Source organism: Ovis aries, chromosome 3 (assembly GCF_016772045.2).
Source record: "Ovis aries strain OAR_USU_Benz2616 breed Rambouillet chromosome 3, ARS-UI_Ramb_v3.0, whole genome shotgun sequence".
In the NCBI taxonomy this organism is placed as follows: Eukaryota; Metazoa; Chordata; class Mammalia; order Artiodactyla; family Bovidae; genus Ovis; species Ovis aries.
Genome location: NC_056056.1, coordinates 37,620,920 through 37,635,633, shown reverse-complemented (window position 1 = coordinate 37,635,633; position 14,714 = coordinate 37,620,920). Strand labels below are relative to the sequence as shown.

General features: G+C 39.0%; 1 protein-coding gene across 9 annotated transcripts in view; it reads left to right on the top strand.

The window, feature by feature from the left end:
* Positions 1-14,714, top strand: part of CAPN13 (calpain 13) — a 106,543-nt gene that overhangs the window by 8,016 nt on the left and 83,813 nt on the right. The window contains exon 2 of one of the 9 annotated variants that reach the window (XM_042245948.1): positions 14,164-14,220. The exons of 7 other annotated variants lie outside the window; for them this stretch is intronic. The gene's annotated coding sequence lies outside the window, so the exon portion shown is untranslated. Of the gene's footprint in view, positions 1-14,163; positions 14,239-14,714 lie in introns of all 9 variants that reach the window. One more of the 9 variants, XM_042245947.1, reaches the window with a different exon arrangement.

The following is a 14,714-nucleotide window of genomic DNA, read 5'->3' as shown; positions in this document are numbered from 1 at the left end:
AAAGGCAATGCCGAAGAATGCTGAAACTACCACACAATTGCACGCATCTCACACGCTAGTAAAGAAATGCTCAAAATTCTCCAAGCCAGGCTTCAGCAATACGTGAACTGTGAACTTCCAGATATTCCAGCTGGTTTTAGAAAAGGCAGAGGAACCAGAGATCAAATTGCCGACATCCGCTGGATCATGGAAAAAGCAAGAGAGTTCCAGAAAAACATCTATTTCTGCTTTATTGACTATGCCAAAGCCTTTGACTGTGTGGATCACAATAAACTGTGGAAAATTCTGAAAGAGATGGGAATACCAGACCACCTGGCCTGCCTCTTGAGAAATCTGTATGCAGGTCAGGAAGCAACAGTTAGAACTGGACATGGAACAACAGACTGGTTCCAAATAGGAAAAGGAGTACGTCAAGGCTGTATATTGTCACCCTGCTTATTTAACTTCTATTCAGAGTACATCATGAGAAACGCTGGGCTGGAGGAAGCACAAGCTGGAATCAAGATTTCTGGGAGAAATCTCAATAACCTCAGATATGCAGATGACACCACCCTTATGGCAGAAAGTGAAGAGGAACTAAAGAGTCTCTTGATACAAGTGAAAGAGGAGAGTGAAAAAGTTGGCTTAAAGCTCAACATTCAGAAAACGAAGATCATGGCATCTGGTCCCATCACTTCATGGGAAATAGATGGGGAAACAGTGGAAACAGTGTCAGACTTTATTTTTGGGGGCTCCAAAATCACTGCAGATGGTGATTGCAGCCAAGAAATTAAAAGACACTTTTACTCCTTGGAAGGAAAATTATGACCAACCTAGACAGCATATTAAAAAGCAGAGACATTAATTACTTTGCCAACAAAGGTCCATCTAGTCAAGGCTATGGCTTTTCCAGTAGTCATGTATGGATGTGAGAGTTGGACTATAAAGAAAGCTGAATGCTGAAGAATTGATGCTTCTGAACTGTGGTGTTGGAGAAGACTCTTGAGAGTCCCTTGGACTACAAGGAGATCTAATCAGTCCATCCTAAAGTAAATCAGTCCTGGGTGTTCATTGGAAGGACTGATGTTGAAGCTGCAACTCCAATATTTTGGCCACCTTATGTGAAGAGCTGACTCATTTGAAAAGACCCTGATATTGGGAAAGATTGAGGGCAGGAGGAGAAGGGGACGACAGAGGATGAGATGGTTAGACGGCATCACTGACTCAATGGACATGAGTTTGGGTAAACTCCAGTAGTTGGTGATGGACAGGGAGGCCTGGCGTGCTGTGGTTCATGGGGTCGCAAAGAGTCGGACACAATTGAGCAACTGAACTGAACTGATACAAGTCCTTTGCCTAACATATGTGCTTCATATTGAATATTTTTCTCCTGGTCATGGTTTGCATTTTTGTTAATGATGTCTTTTACACTTCTGATGAAGTTTTATTTATCCATTTTTTTTCTTATAAGGCTAATACTTATGTGTATAAAAGACCCCAAGATTGCAAACATTTTTTATATTTTCTTCCAAAATATCCTTGTGATTCTTTTGATTTGGTTTCGTGTATATTGTATGAAGGAAACGTTTGTGTTTACTTTTTTTCCCTAAGTGAATATCTTGTTGCTGTAGCATCAGTTTTTGAAATACATTTCTGTCCCTGTTGAATTGCTTTGGAATCTGGACAAAAATTAATTGACCACATATGTTTTGGTCTATTTCTGGATTCTCTACTCTGCCATGTTGATCTGTTCATCTGTCTTTTTGCCAATACTGTATCTTTATAACAAGTTTTAAAGTTAAGTTGGCTAAATCCTCCAATGATTTCCTTTTAAAAAATTCTTTGGTTATTCTAGGCCTTTTGTGTTTAGATACAAATTTTAGAATAGGCTTATTAATCTCTAAAAAAAGAGCATGCTAGGATTTTGGTTGGGATTTTATTGAATCTTTTGGAAGAACTGTAATACTTAGCCATCTAATCAATGAACCTGATCTATCTTTCTGTTTATTTAGGTCTTATTTAATTTCTTGTCACAATATTTTGTAATTTTGATATGGAGAGCTTGAATGTTTTTAGTTAAAATTTTCCCCAAGCATATATAATAAAATGCTACTATTTTCCTATTGTTTGCAGCTTGTATCTTGTGACCTCAAATTCAATTATTAATTCTAATAGTTATCTTGTAGATTTTGTTTCTGAACTCCAAATATCAAGTAGGGATCATTTTTTTCTTCTTTCTGATCTTTTTTTGTTCTTTCCAATATTTTTGCTTTTTATTTTCTTATTGAACTGGCAAGGACCTCTGGTACAATGTTAACTAAAAGTGGTGACAGTGGGCATCTTTGCCTTGATTGTGATCAAAAGGGAAAAATACACTCTTCCATCATTAAGTATGATTTTAGCTGTAGGTTTTTCATAGATGTCCTTCATCAGTTTGAGGAGGTTACCTACTTTTTCTAGGTAACTTTCCTCTGAAAGTTTCTATCATAGATATATGCTGAATTTTGTGAAATAATTCTAATTCAATTATTGGTTTTCTTTTTAGCCTTTTAATATGGTTAATTGCACTGATTTTTTTAAGTGTTAATCCAACCTTACATTCCTAAAATAAATTCAACTTAGTCTTGATGTATTACCCTTTTTTCTTTTTTACGTTGTTGGATTTGGTTTGCTAAAAATTTTTAAGGATCTTTGCCCTCTCTGGTCACGAGGGATGCTGATTCATAATTTGGTGAAGGGTAAGGTGGGGATGGATTCCTTCACAGGGCTTGGTTGTCAGTGTTATGCTGTCCTGACAAAATACATTCAGCACTGTTGCCCTTCTCCTCTCATTTCTGAAGAAGCCTATAATCTTAGTGCTATTTTCCATTGACGGTAAAATAGAATTCACTAGTGAAACCACCTAAGTCTGAGAGTTTCTTTGGGGGGAAGCTTTTGATAACACATTCAGTGTCTTGATTAGATATAGGGTTATTTAGGTTCTTTTCCTGTCAACTTTGGTAAATTTATATTTTTATTTTATATTTTTCAAGAAATGTATCCTTGTCATATAACTTATAAATTTGTTGGCCTTCACTTGCTCATAGTATCTCTTCAGTTTAGTTCAGTTCAGTAGCTCAGTTGTGTCCGACTCTTTGCGACCCCATGAATCGCAGCACGCCAGGCATCCCTGTCCATCACCAACTCCCAGAGGTCACTCAGACTCATGTCCATCGAGTTGGTGATGCCATCCAGCCATCTCATCCTCTGTCATCCCCTTCTCCTCCTGCCCCCAATCCCTCCCAGCATCAGAATCTTTCCCAGTGAGTCAACTCTTTGCATGAGGTGGCCAAAGTACTGGAGTTTCAGCTTTAGCATCATTCCTTCCAAAGAACACCCAGGACTGATCTCCTTTAGAATGGACTGGTTGGATCTCCTTGCAGTCCAAGGGACTCTCAAGAGTCTTCCCCAACACCACAGTTCAAAAGCATCAATTCTTCGGCGCTCAGCTTTCTTCACAGTCCAACTCTCACATCCATACACAACCACTGGAAAAACCATAGAGATCTCTAATGTTTATAAGATCTGTGATGAGAAAGAACTCTTATCAGTGATGATATTGGTGATTTGTGTTCTCACTCTTTTGTTCTTTCCTCATTTGACTTTGGGTTTGTCAATTCTGTTCATGTTTTCAAAGAAGCAGCTTTTGCTTTGTTCATTTTCTCTACTGTTTTTCTCCTTCATTCATTTCTCCTCTTGTCTTACTGCCTTCTACTTCTCTTGAGTTTTCTTAATTCCCTTATGATATCACCTTTGACTCATGATTATTTAGAAATGTGTTTAATTCTGGATATTTGGGGTTTTCTTAAACATTGTTATTAATTTCTAATTTTAATTCTGTTGTGGTTCGAGAATACTCTATGAGATTCGATCCTTGGAAATAATAGTGTTTTATGGCTCAGCATATTGTTTATTTTGGTGATTATGTATCACATGTTTGCAAAGAAAGTATATACTACAGTTTATATGTATAAAGTAGTAAGTATGTCAGTTAGACTGAGATGATGGATTGTGTTATTCAGATATTCTGTTTCACTAATGTTTTTGTCTAGTTTGTCTACTAGATGATGAAAAATGCACGCTGAAATTTCACTGTAATTGTGGTATTGTTCCTGTCTTCCTTTACTTCTGTTAAGTTTTGATTTATATATTTTCAGTTTCTATTATTAGTTCGCATTTATGATTTTATTTCTTTCTGATGTATTTTTACCAATATTAAATGTCCCTGATAATTTTATCCCTGGTAACACTCTTTATTATGAAGTCTGACTAGTCAATCTACTAAAAACATTCCCACCAGCCTTCTTATGATTACTTTTTTCCACTTATATTTCTTTTTGTCCTTTTTTTTTTTCAAATTATTTATGGCTTTGCTTTTAAAGTATGTCTTTAATAGGCAGAAAATAGTTTAGTCTTACTGTCAATCTCTGACTTTACTGGAATTAAATTAACACTTAATTATTAATATGGTTGGATTTAGGTCTATTTTATTTGTTTTATCCATCTTCCACTTTAATTGATTTCTGTTGATTACTTGAATATGTGTTTGTATTCCATTTTAATTTGCCTATTGGATTTTGGGTATATCTCTTTTTGTTAGTGGTTGTCTGGGAATTAGGGTGCACATACTTAACCTTTCTCATTCTATTGTACCATTGCATTCTAAAATGCAGAATATTTGTAACCATATGCATCCCTTTAATTCCCTTCCACTATTCCTTATGTTATAGTTATCATATGAATTATACCTGCATATATTTAAAATCTCTCCCGATAATGTTATAATTTTTGCTTTACACACATATGTATTTTAAAGAATTTAAGAGGAAAAATAGTCTTATATATTTATTAAGATATTTACTATATACCACTTCTGAAAATTCAGTTTTCCCTATTATTACTCCCTTTTATGATTTATTACTGTTATTTATTATTTATTACTTCTTTTATTATTTCTTCTGAGACATGTCTCTGCATGATGTCTCTTCATTTTTGTTTATCTGAAATGTCTTTATTTTTATTCTTGAAGTTTTCACTGGATATGGAATTCTAGGTTGACATTTCTTTCTTTCAGCCTTTTAAAGTTACTCCTCTGATTTCTGTCCTCCATGGCTTTGGATAGGAAATTTGTCAGTGTTGTCTCCATTTTTCCTTTCTGTTTAATGTGTTATTTTTCTCTAACTTCTTTCAAGAATTTTTCTTTCTTTTCTCTAACTTCTTTCTTTATCTTTGGTTTTCAACAGCTTGATTATGATGTGTCTAGTTGTGGTTTGCTTGACTTTGCATGCTTCTCTAGTTCATAAACTTATCATCAAATTTCGGGAGTTTGGGGCCATTATTTCTTCAGGTACTTTTTCTGCCCTGATATCTTGATCCTCTCCTTCTGGGTTTTCAATTACACATAAATCAGACATTTTGATATTACATCATGTGTCTCCCTGTGGTTATATTCTACTTTTTCAATGTTTTATTCAGTCTGTTCTTGGGATGGATACTTTTTATTGATCTTTTCCCTCATTCCACGTATGCTTTCCTGTCACCTTCCTTCTGCTCTTCAGCCCATCCAGTGAATTTTTTATTTAAGATTTTATATTTTCAACTCAAAATTTAGCTTCAATTTGTTTCCTTTTTTTTAATAACTTCTGTTTCTCTATTGAGATTGCCTACCTTATCATTCATTTCTAGTGTGCTTTCCTTTATTTCATGGAGCATAGTTTAGTAGTTGCTTTAAAACCTTTTCTTTGTAATTTCCACATCTAAATCATTGCGACATTCTCATTTGTCAGCTGTGTTTTCTCTTGTAAATAAGTCAGCTTTTCTTAGTTCTTTTATTTTGAGAAGTTTGAGATTATATTCTGGACAAAGTGGATGTTATGTTGGATAGATTTTGTGTTCTGTTATAATCTTCTGGGGAATGTTGATTATTTTTAGGAGCAGGAATCAATTTTATTAAGTTCAGAGTATACATTCTAGCTCACCTTCTGTGGAAAGTGACTCAAATATCAATTTATTTCTTTAAAGCTCTGCTGTACTGATTTGGCTCTGGACCACACATCTATAATACAGATAGGTTAGGCTAAAACAAGTGCACGCTTGCTAACATAATTAGACAATCTCATTCTCTAGTGCCCTCTCTTCTCGGCTTCTTTCCCCTAGAGTCTTTCCCCCCAGGTCTGTAGGAATTCCTTTCCCAGAAAAACAGCAGGGTGTTCATCAAAGCTTCAGTTATCTGTACTGGGACACTTGATGACTGAGCCCCGTCCTCATAGCAAAAGTATGAGAGGGAAAAATCAAAGACCTGGAAATTCACCCTCCTGCTTGTTTCTTCTCCAAGTTTTGACTCCCCTGTACAATTTGCCAGCTTTTGTTTTCAGATTCCCAGTTTTTATTGTTTCCAGAGGTTATAGTTACAGTTATGATCAGGAGGACAGGTAGATTGTATAGGGGGCTTCTTACATTGCCATAAAGGAACTGGAACTCCTCTCTATAATTTTTAAAAGCTGAAAAATAAGGAAAAGTAAAATAATTCAATATAGAAATGCATAAATATGTGAGAAACCTGTTTTTCAATAAAAGCAAGAGAATGATAAATACAACATTCTGGTTTTGGCCTCCTCTTGGAGAGGAAAGCACAAGTACCTTCATAAGTATTGGTGTGTTCATAACCTTGGTGTTAGGATCATGAGTGTTCATGAGATTATGATATTTCATAGTCTACATAGCTTATGTAGGTCAAAGGCTAACAAATTGAAGCAGGTCAAAGGCTAACAAGAGTTTTGCCAAGGAAACATGCTGATCATAGCAAACACCCTCTTCCAACAACACAGGAGAAGATTCTACACATGGACATCACCAGATGGTCAACACCGAAATTAGACTGATTATATTCTTTGTAGCCAAATATGGAGAAGCTCTATACAGTCAGCAAAAACAAGACCAGGAGCTGACTGTGGCTCAGATCATGAACTCCTTATTGCCAAATTCAGACTTAAATTGAAGAAAGTAGGGAAAACAACTAGACCATTCAGGTATGACCTAAATCAAGTCCCTTACTATTATACAAGGGAAGTGATATAGATTCAAAGGATTAGATCTGATAGACGAAAGCCTAAAGAACTATGGATGGAACTTCATAATGTTGTACAGGAGGCTGTGATAAAAACCATGACCAAGGAAAAGAAATGCAAAAAGGCAAAATGGTTGTCTGAGGAGGCCTTACAAATAGCTGAAGAAAGAAGAGATGCTAAAGGCAAAGGAGAAAAGGAAATATATACCCATTTGAAGGCAGAGTTCCAAAGAATAGCAAGGAGAGATAAGAAAGACTTCCTCAGTGATAAATGCAAAGAAATAGAGGAAAACAATAGAATGGGAAAGACTAGAGATCTCTTCAAGAAAATTAGAGTTACAAAGGGAACATTTCACGCAAAGGTGGGCACAATAAAGGACAGAAATGGTATGGACCTAACAGAAGCAGAAGATAGTAAGAAGAGGTGACAAGAATAAACATAAGAAATATAAAAATAAGATCTTCATGATCCAGATAACCATGATGGTGTGATCACTCACCTAGAGCCAGACATCCTGGAGTGCAAAGTCAAGTGGGCCTTAGGAAGCATCACTGCAAACAAAGCTAGTGGAGGTGATGGAATTCCAGTTGAACTATTTCAAATTCTAAAAGAGGATGTTATGAAAATGCTGTACTCAATATGCCAGCATATTTGAAAATTCAGCAGCAGCCACAGGACTGGAAAAGGTCAGTTTTCATTCCAATCACAAAGAAAGGCAATGCCAAAGAATGCTTAAACTACTGCACAATTATACTCATCTCACATGCTAGCAAAGTAATGCTCAAAATTCTCCAAGCCAGGCATCAATACGTGAACTGAGAACTTCCAGATGTTCAAGCTGGATTTAGAAAAGGCAGAGGAATCAGAGATCAAATTGCCAACATTCATTGGATCATCAAAAAACCAAGAGAGTTCCAGAAGAACATCTACTTCACTGTATTGGCTACGCCAAAGCCTCTGACTGTGTGGATCACAACAAACTGGAAAATTCTAAAAGAGATGGGAATACCAGACCACCCGACCTGCCTCCTGAGAAATCTGTATGCAGGTCAAGAAGCAACAGTTAGAACTGGACATGGAACAACAGACTGGTTCCAAATCGAGAAAGGAGTACGTCAAGGCTGTATATTGTCACCCTGCTTATTTAACTTCTATGCAGAGTACATCATGAGAAATGCTGGGCTGGATGAAGCATAAGTTGGAATCAAGATTTCTGGGAGAAATATCAATAACCTCAGATATGCAGATAACACCATCCTTATGGCAGAAAGCGAAGAAGAACTAAAAAACCTCTTGATGAAAGTGAAAGAAGAGAGTGAAAAAGTTGTTTTAAAACTCAACATTCAGAAAACTAAGATCATGGCATCTGGTCCCATCACTTCAACTCAAATAGATGGGGAAACAATGGAAACAGTGAGAGACTTTATCTTTGGGGGCTCCAGAATCACTGCAGATGGTAACTTCAGCCATGAAATCAAAAGATGCTTGTTCCTTGGAAGAAAAGCTATGACCAACCAAGATAGCATATTAAAAAGTAGAGACATTACTTTGCCAACAAACATCCATCTAGTCAAGGCTATGGTTTTTCCAGTAGTCATGTATGGATATGAGAGTTGGACTATAAAGGAAGCTGAGAGCTGAAGAATTGATGCTTTTGAACTGTGGTGTTGGAGAAGACTCTTGAGAGTCCCTTGAACTGCAAGGAGATCCAATCAGTCAATCCTAAAGGAAATCAGTGCTGAATATTCGTTGGAAGCATTGATGTGGAAGCTGAAACTCCAATACTTTGGCCACCTGATGTGAAAAACTGACTCATTGGAAAAGACCCTGATGCTAGGAAAGATTGAAAGCGGGAGGAGGGGATGACAGAGGATGAGATGGTTGGATGGCACCACCAACTCAATGGACATGAGTTTGAGTAAGCTCCAGGAGTTGGTGATGGACAGAGAAGCCTGGTGTGCTGCAGTCCATGGGATCACAAAGAGCTGGACACGACTGAGTGACTGAGCTGAACTGACATAGCTTATCAGTTCAGTTGCTCAGTCGTGTCCGACTCTTTGCGACCCCATGAACCACAGCACGCCAGGCCTCTCTGTCCATCACCATCTCCCGGAGTTCACTCAGAGTCACGTCCATCAAGTCCATGATGCCATCCTCTGTCGTCCCCTTCTCCTCCTGCCCCCAATCCCTCCCAGCATCAGAGTTTTTTCCAATGAGTCAACTCTTCTCACGAGGTGGCCAAACTACTGGAGTTTTAGCTTTAGCATCATTCCTTCCAAAGAAATCCCAGGGCTGATCTCCTTCAGAATGGACTGGTTGGATCTCCTTGCAGTCCAAGGGACTCTCAAGAGTCTTCTCCAACACCACAGTTCAAAAGCATCAATTCTTCGGTGCTCAGCCTTCTTCACAGTCCAACTCTCACATCGGTACATGACCACAGGAAAAACCATAGCCTTGACTAGACGGACCTTAGTCGGCAAAGTAATGTCTCTGCTTTTGAATATGCTATCTAGGTTGGTCATAACTTTTCTTCCAAGGAGCAAGCGTCTTTTAATTTCATGGCTGCCGTCACCATCGGCAGTGATTTTGGAGCCCCCCAAAATAAAGTCTGACACTGTTTCCACTGTTTTCCCATCTATTTCCCATGAAGTGATGGGACCGAATGCCGTGATCTTTGTTTTCTGAATGTTGAGCTTTAGGCCAACTTTCTCACTCTCCTCTTTCACTTTCATCAAGAGGCTTTTTAGTTCCTCATCACTTTCTGCCATAAGGGTGGTGTCTTCTGCATATCTGAGGTTATTGATATTTCTCTCGGCAATCTTGATTCCAGCTTGTGATTCTTCCAGCCCGGTGTTTCTCATGATGTACTCTGCATAGGAGTTAAATAAGCAGGGTGACAATATACAGCCTTGACGTACTCTGTTTCCTATTTGGAACCAGTCTGTTGTTCCATGTCCAGTTCTAACTGTTGCTTCCTGACCTGTATACAGATTTCTTAAGAGGCAGGTCAGGTGGTCTGGTATTCCCATCTCTTTCAGAATTTTCCACAGTTTATTGTGATCCACACAGTCAAAGGCTTTGGCATAGTCAATAAAGCAGAAATAGATGTTCTTCTGGAACTGTCTTGCTTCTTCCGTGATCCAGCAGATGTTGGCAATTTGATCTCTCGTTCCTCTGCCTTTTCTAAAACCAGTTTGAATGTCAGGGAGTTCACGGTTCACGTATTGCTGAAGCCTGGCTTGGAGAATTTTGAGCATTACTTTACTAGCATGTGAGATGAGTGCAACTGTGTGGTAGTTTGAACATTCTTTGGCATTGCCTTTCTTTGGGATTGGAATGAAAACTGACCGTTTCCAGTCTTGCGGCAACTGCTGAGTTTTCCAAATTTGCTGACACATTGAGTGCAGCACTTTCACAGCATCATCTTTCAAGATTTGAAACGGCTCAATTGGAATTCCATCCCCTCCACTAGCTTTGTTCGTAGTGATGCTTTCTAAGGCCCACTTGACGTCACTTTCCAAGATGTCTGGTTCTAGATTAGTGATCACATCATCATGACTATCTGGGTTGTGAAGATCTTTTTGTACAGTTCTTCCGTGTATCTTGCCACCTCTTCTTAATATCTTCTGCTTCTGTTAGGTCCATACCATCTCTGTCCTTTATCGAGCCCATCTTTGCATGAAATGTTCCCTTGGTATCTCTGATTTTCTTGAAGAGATCTCTAGTCTTTCCCATTCTGTTGTTTTCCTCTATGTCTTCCATTGATCACTGAGGAAGGCTTTCTTATCTCTTCTTGCTATTCTCTGGAACTCTGCATTCAGATGCTTATATCTTTCCTTTTCTCCTTTCCTTTTCACCTGTCTTCTCTTCACAGCTATTTGTAAGGCCTCCCAGACAGCCATTTTGTTTTTTTGCATTTCTTTTCCATGGGGATGGTCTTGATCCCTGTCTCCTGCACAATGTCATGAACCTCATTCCATAGTTCATCAGGTACTCTATCTATCACATTTAGGCCCTTAAATCTATTTCTCACTTCTACTGTATAATCATAAGGATTTGATTTAGGTCATACCTGAATGGTCTAGCGGTTTTCCCTACTTTCTTCAATTTAAGTCTGAATTTGGTAATAAGGAGTTCATGATCTGAGCCACAGTCAGCTCCCGGTCTTGTTTTTGTTGACTGTATAGAGCTTCTCCATCTTTGGCTGCAAAGAATATAATCAATCTGATTTCGGTGTTGACCATCTGGTGATGTCCATGTGTAGAGTCTTCTCTTGTGTTGTTGGAAGAGGGTGTTTGCTATGACCAGTGCATTTTCTTGGCAAAACTCTATTAGTCTTTGCCCTACCTCATTCTGCATTCCAAGGCCAAATTTGCCTGTTACTCCAGGTGTTTCTTGACTTCCTACTTTTGCATTCCAGTCCCCTATAATGAAAAGGACATCTTTTTGGGGTGTTAGTTCTAAAAGGTCTTGTAGGTCTTCATAAACCCGTTCAACTTCAGCTTCTTCTGTCTTACTTATTGGGGCATAGACTTAGATAACTGTGATATTGAATGGTTTGCCTTGGAGACGAACAGAGATCATTCTGTCATTTTTGAGGTTGCATCCAAGTACTGCATGTCGGACTCTTTTGTTGACCATGATGGCTACTCCATTTCTTCTGAGGGATTCCTGCCCGCAGTAGTAGATATAATGGTCATCTGAGTTAAATTCACCCATTCGAGTCCATTTTAGTTCGCTGATTCCTAGAATGTCAACATTCACCCTTGCCATCTCGTTTGACCACTTCCAACTTGCCTTGATTCATGGACCTTACATTCCAGGTTCCTATGCAATATTGCTCTTTACAGCACCGGATCTTGCTTCTATCACCAGTCACATCCACAGCTGGGTATTGTTTTTGCTTTGGCTCCATCCCTTCATTCTTTCTATAGTTATTTCTCCTCTGATCTCCAGTAGCATATTGGGCACCTAATGACCTGGGGAGCTCCTCTTTTGGTATCCTATCATATTGCCTTTTCATACTGTTCATGGGGTTCTCAAGGCAAGAATACTGAAGTGGCTTGCCATTCCCTTCTCCAGTGGACCACATTCTGTCAGACCTCTCCACCATGACCCGCCCGTCTTGGGTTGCCCCATAGGCATGGCTTGGTTTCACTGAGTTATACAAGGCTGTGGTCCTAGTGTGATTAGATTGACTAGTTTTCTGTGAGTATGGTTTCAGTGTGTCTGCCCTCTGATGCCCTCTTCCAACACCCACCATCTTTCTTGGGTTTCTCTTACCTTGGAGGTGGGGGTATCTCTTCACGGCTGCTCCAACAAAGCATAGCCACTGCTCCTTACCTTGGATGAGGGGTATCTTCTTACCGCCACCGTTCCTGACCTTCAGTGTGGGATAGCTCCTCTAGGCCCTCCTGTGCCTGTGTAGCCACCGCTCCTCAGGTTGCTCCTCCCAGCTGCAGGCCCTGGCCTTGGGCATGGGTGGCTCCTTCCAGCTGCTGTCCCTAGCCTCGGGCCTGGGGTGGCTCCTCAGGGTCACCTCCCCTGGCCTTGGGCATAAGGTGGCTCCTCCCAGCTGCCGCCCCTGACCTCAGATGCGGGTGTCTCCTCTCCATCGCCACTGACCTCGAACACAGGGTAGCTCTATTCTCGTATATATCAAAATGGCCTATTTAAAAACTAACAAATGCAATTGTTTGTAAAGTTTAAAGACTTTGGCTGTGCTGTGTTGTGCTTAGTTGTTCACCTGGGTCTGACTCTGCTACTCCATGAACTGTCCATGGGCTACATGGACTGTAGGCTCCTCTGGCCATGGGATGCTCCAGGAAGGAATACTGGAGTGAGTTGCCATGCCCTCCTCCAGGGGATCTTCCCAACCCAGGGATCGAACCCACATCTCCTGCCTTGCAGGCAGATTCTTTACCATCTGAGCCACTAAAGAAGCCCATGTATTCTTACAGCTATCCATCTCTGAGTGGTAGAAATGCATGAAAGTTTAGGACAGGTTTATTGGAGTCAGAGAAATAAGAAATTAATTTCTTTGTATAATGCTTCATGATTTATATCTCATCCCACCTATCTTTTCATTTTATTTTTCAACAAAGTATCATTGTACCCATTTGACAGAAAAGAAAACTGAAGTTCTAAGTGCTTAGAAAACATCTTTGGGCTCGTATGACTAATAAGGGGCAGAATAAAAACTTGAGTTGGAATCTTCTGAAGTCATTTAACTTTGGGACATTTTTTTTCTTCTGAAGTCTTTTAATTTTCGTCCATCTTCTCTTTATGTTAGAATGGCTATCATTAAAAAGTCTACAAATAATAAATGCTAGATAGGGTGCAGAGAAAAAGAAACCCTTGTAAACTGTTAGTAGCAATGTAAATTGGTACAGTCACTATGAAAACCAGTAAAAAACTAAAAATAAAGCTACCATATGATCCAGAAATCCCACTCTTGAGCTTATATCTGGAAAAGATGAAAGTTCTAATTCAAAAATATACATGTACTCCACTGTTAATAGCAGTGCTGTTTATAATAGCCAAGAAACGGAAGCACCCAAGCACCCATCAACAGATGGTTTTAAAAGATATATAAATATACAGTAGAATAGTGCTCAGCCAGCAAAATATTGCCATTTGCAGCAATATGGATGGACCTAGAGAATATCATACTAAAAAAGTAAATAAGACAAAGAAAAATATGATATAATTTATATGTGGAATCTAAAAATTAATGCAAGTGAATACATATAAAACAGGAAAGATTCACAGACATGGAAAACAAACCTATGATTACCAGAGGGGGAAGGATAAATTAAGAGTATGGGATTAACAGATACAAACTACTATATGTAAAACAGATAAACACCAAGGATTTACTGTAGAGCACAGGGAACCATATTCAATATCTTATAATAACCTATATTGGAAAATAACCTGACATATATGTATATATATATACACATATATGTCTGAAAAAAACTTTGCTGTACACCTGAAACTAACACAGTATTGTAAATCGACTATACTTCAGTTTTAAAAAAGAACTTGATTTCAACTCTTTTTGCCATTTTTCTAGCTTCTCCTGTGCCATTTTCATTTTGAGATCCATAGGATACTGCAGCAGCAAGACGAGGTATATTCTGACTATCGGGTAGGCCTTCCATCTTTCTTTTTTTCTTTCTGCTTCTAAGATAGCTGAGTCTTCTCCTGCCTTTGTTTATTTTACAACGTGAAGCAAGTATGATATAGAAGAAAAGAAATTAGCCAAAGAGTCCTTGCCAAAGTGACAGGTGGGAATATTGTTTGCCCTTTTCTACTGCACGCAAAAGGGAGATGTTGTCAAGTTCTGTAAACCCTTCATGCCCAAGAAAGCAAGTCTACAGGCTCTTCCCTGGCAAAGCCATTACCAATTCAGAGAGCAAGAAGGTGAACCCAGTAGGTGTCATATCTGTGCCTATGGAGGCTCCCTTCCAGCCTATTCTCTCTTCCCATCAGTATTCTCCTCCCTCCCGGAGCAGCAAACCACCTCCTCCAGCAACGGGGCCAGGCAGCAATGGAACCAGGTCTGCCACCTGGCCCCCAGAGTCTTCTCCTTCCTCACTGCGCTCTTGGTTAGTGGATACAGAG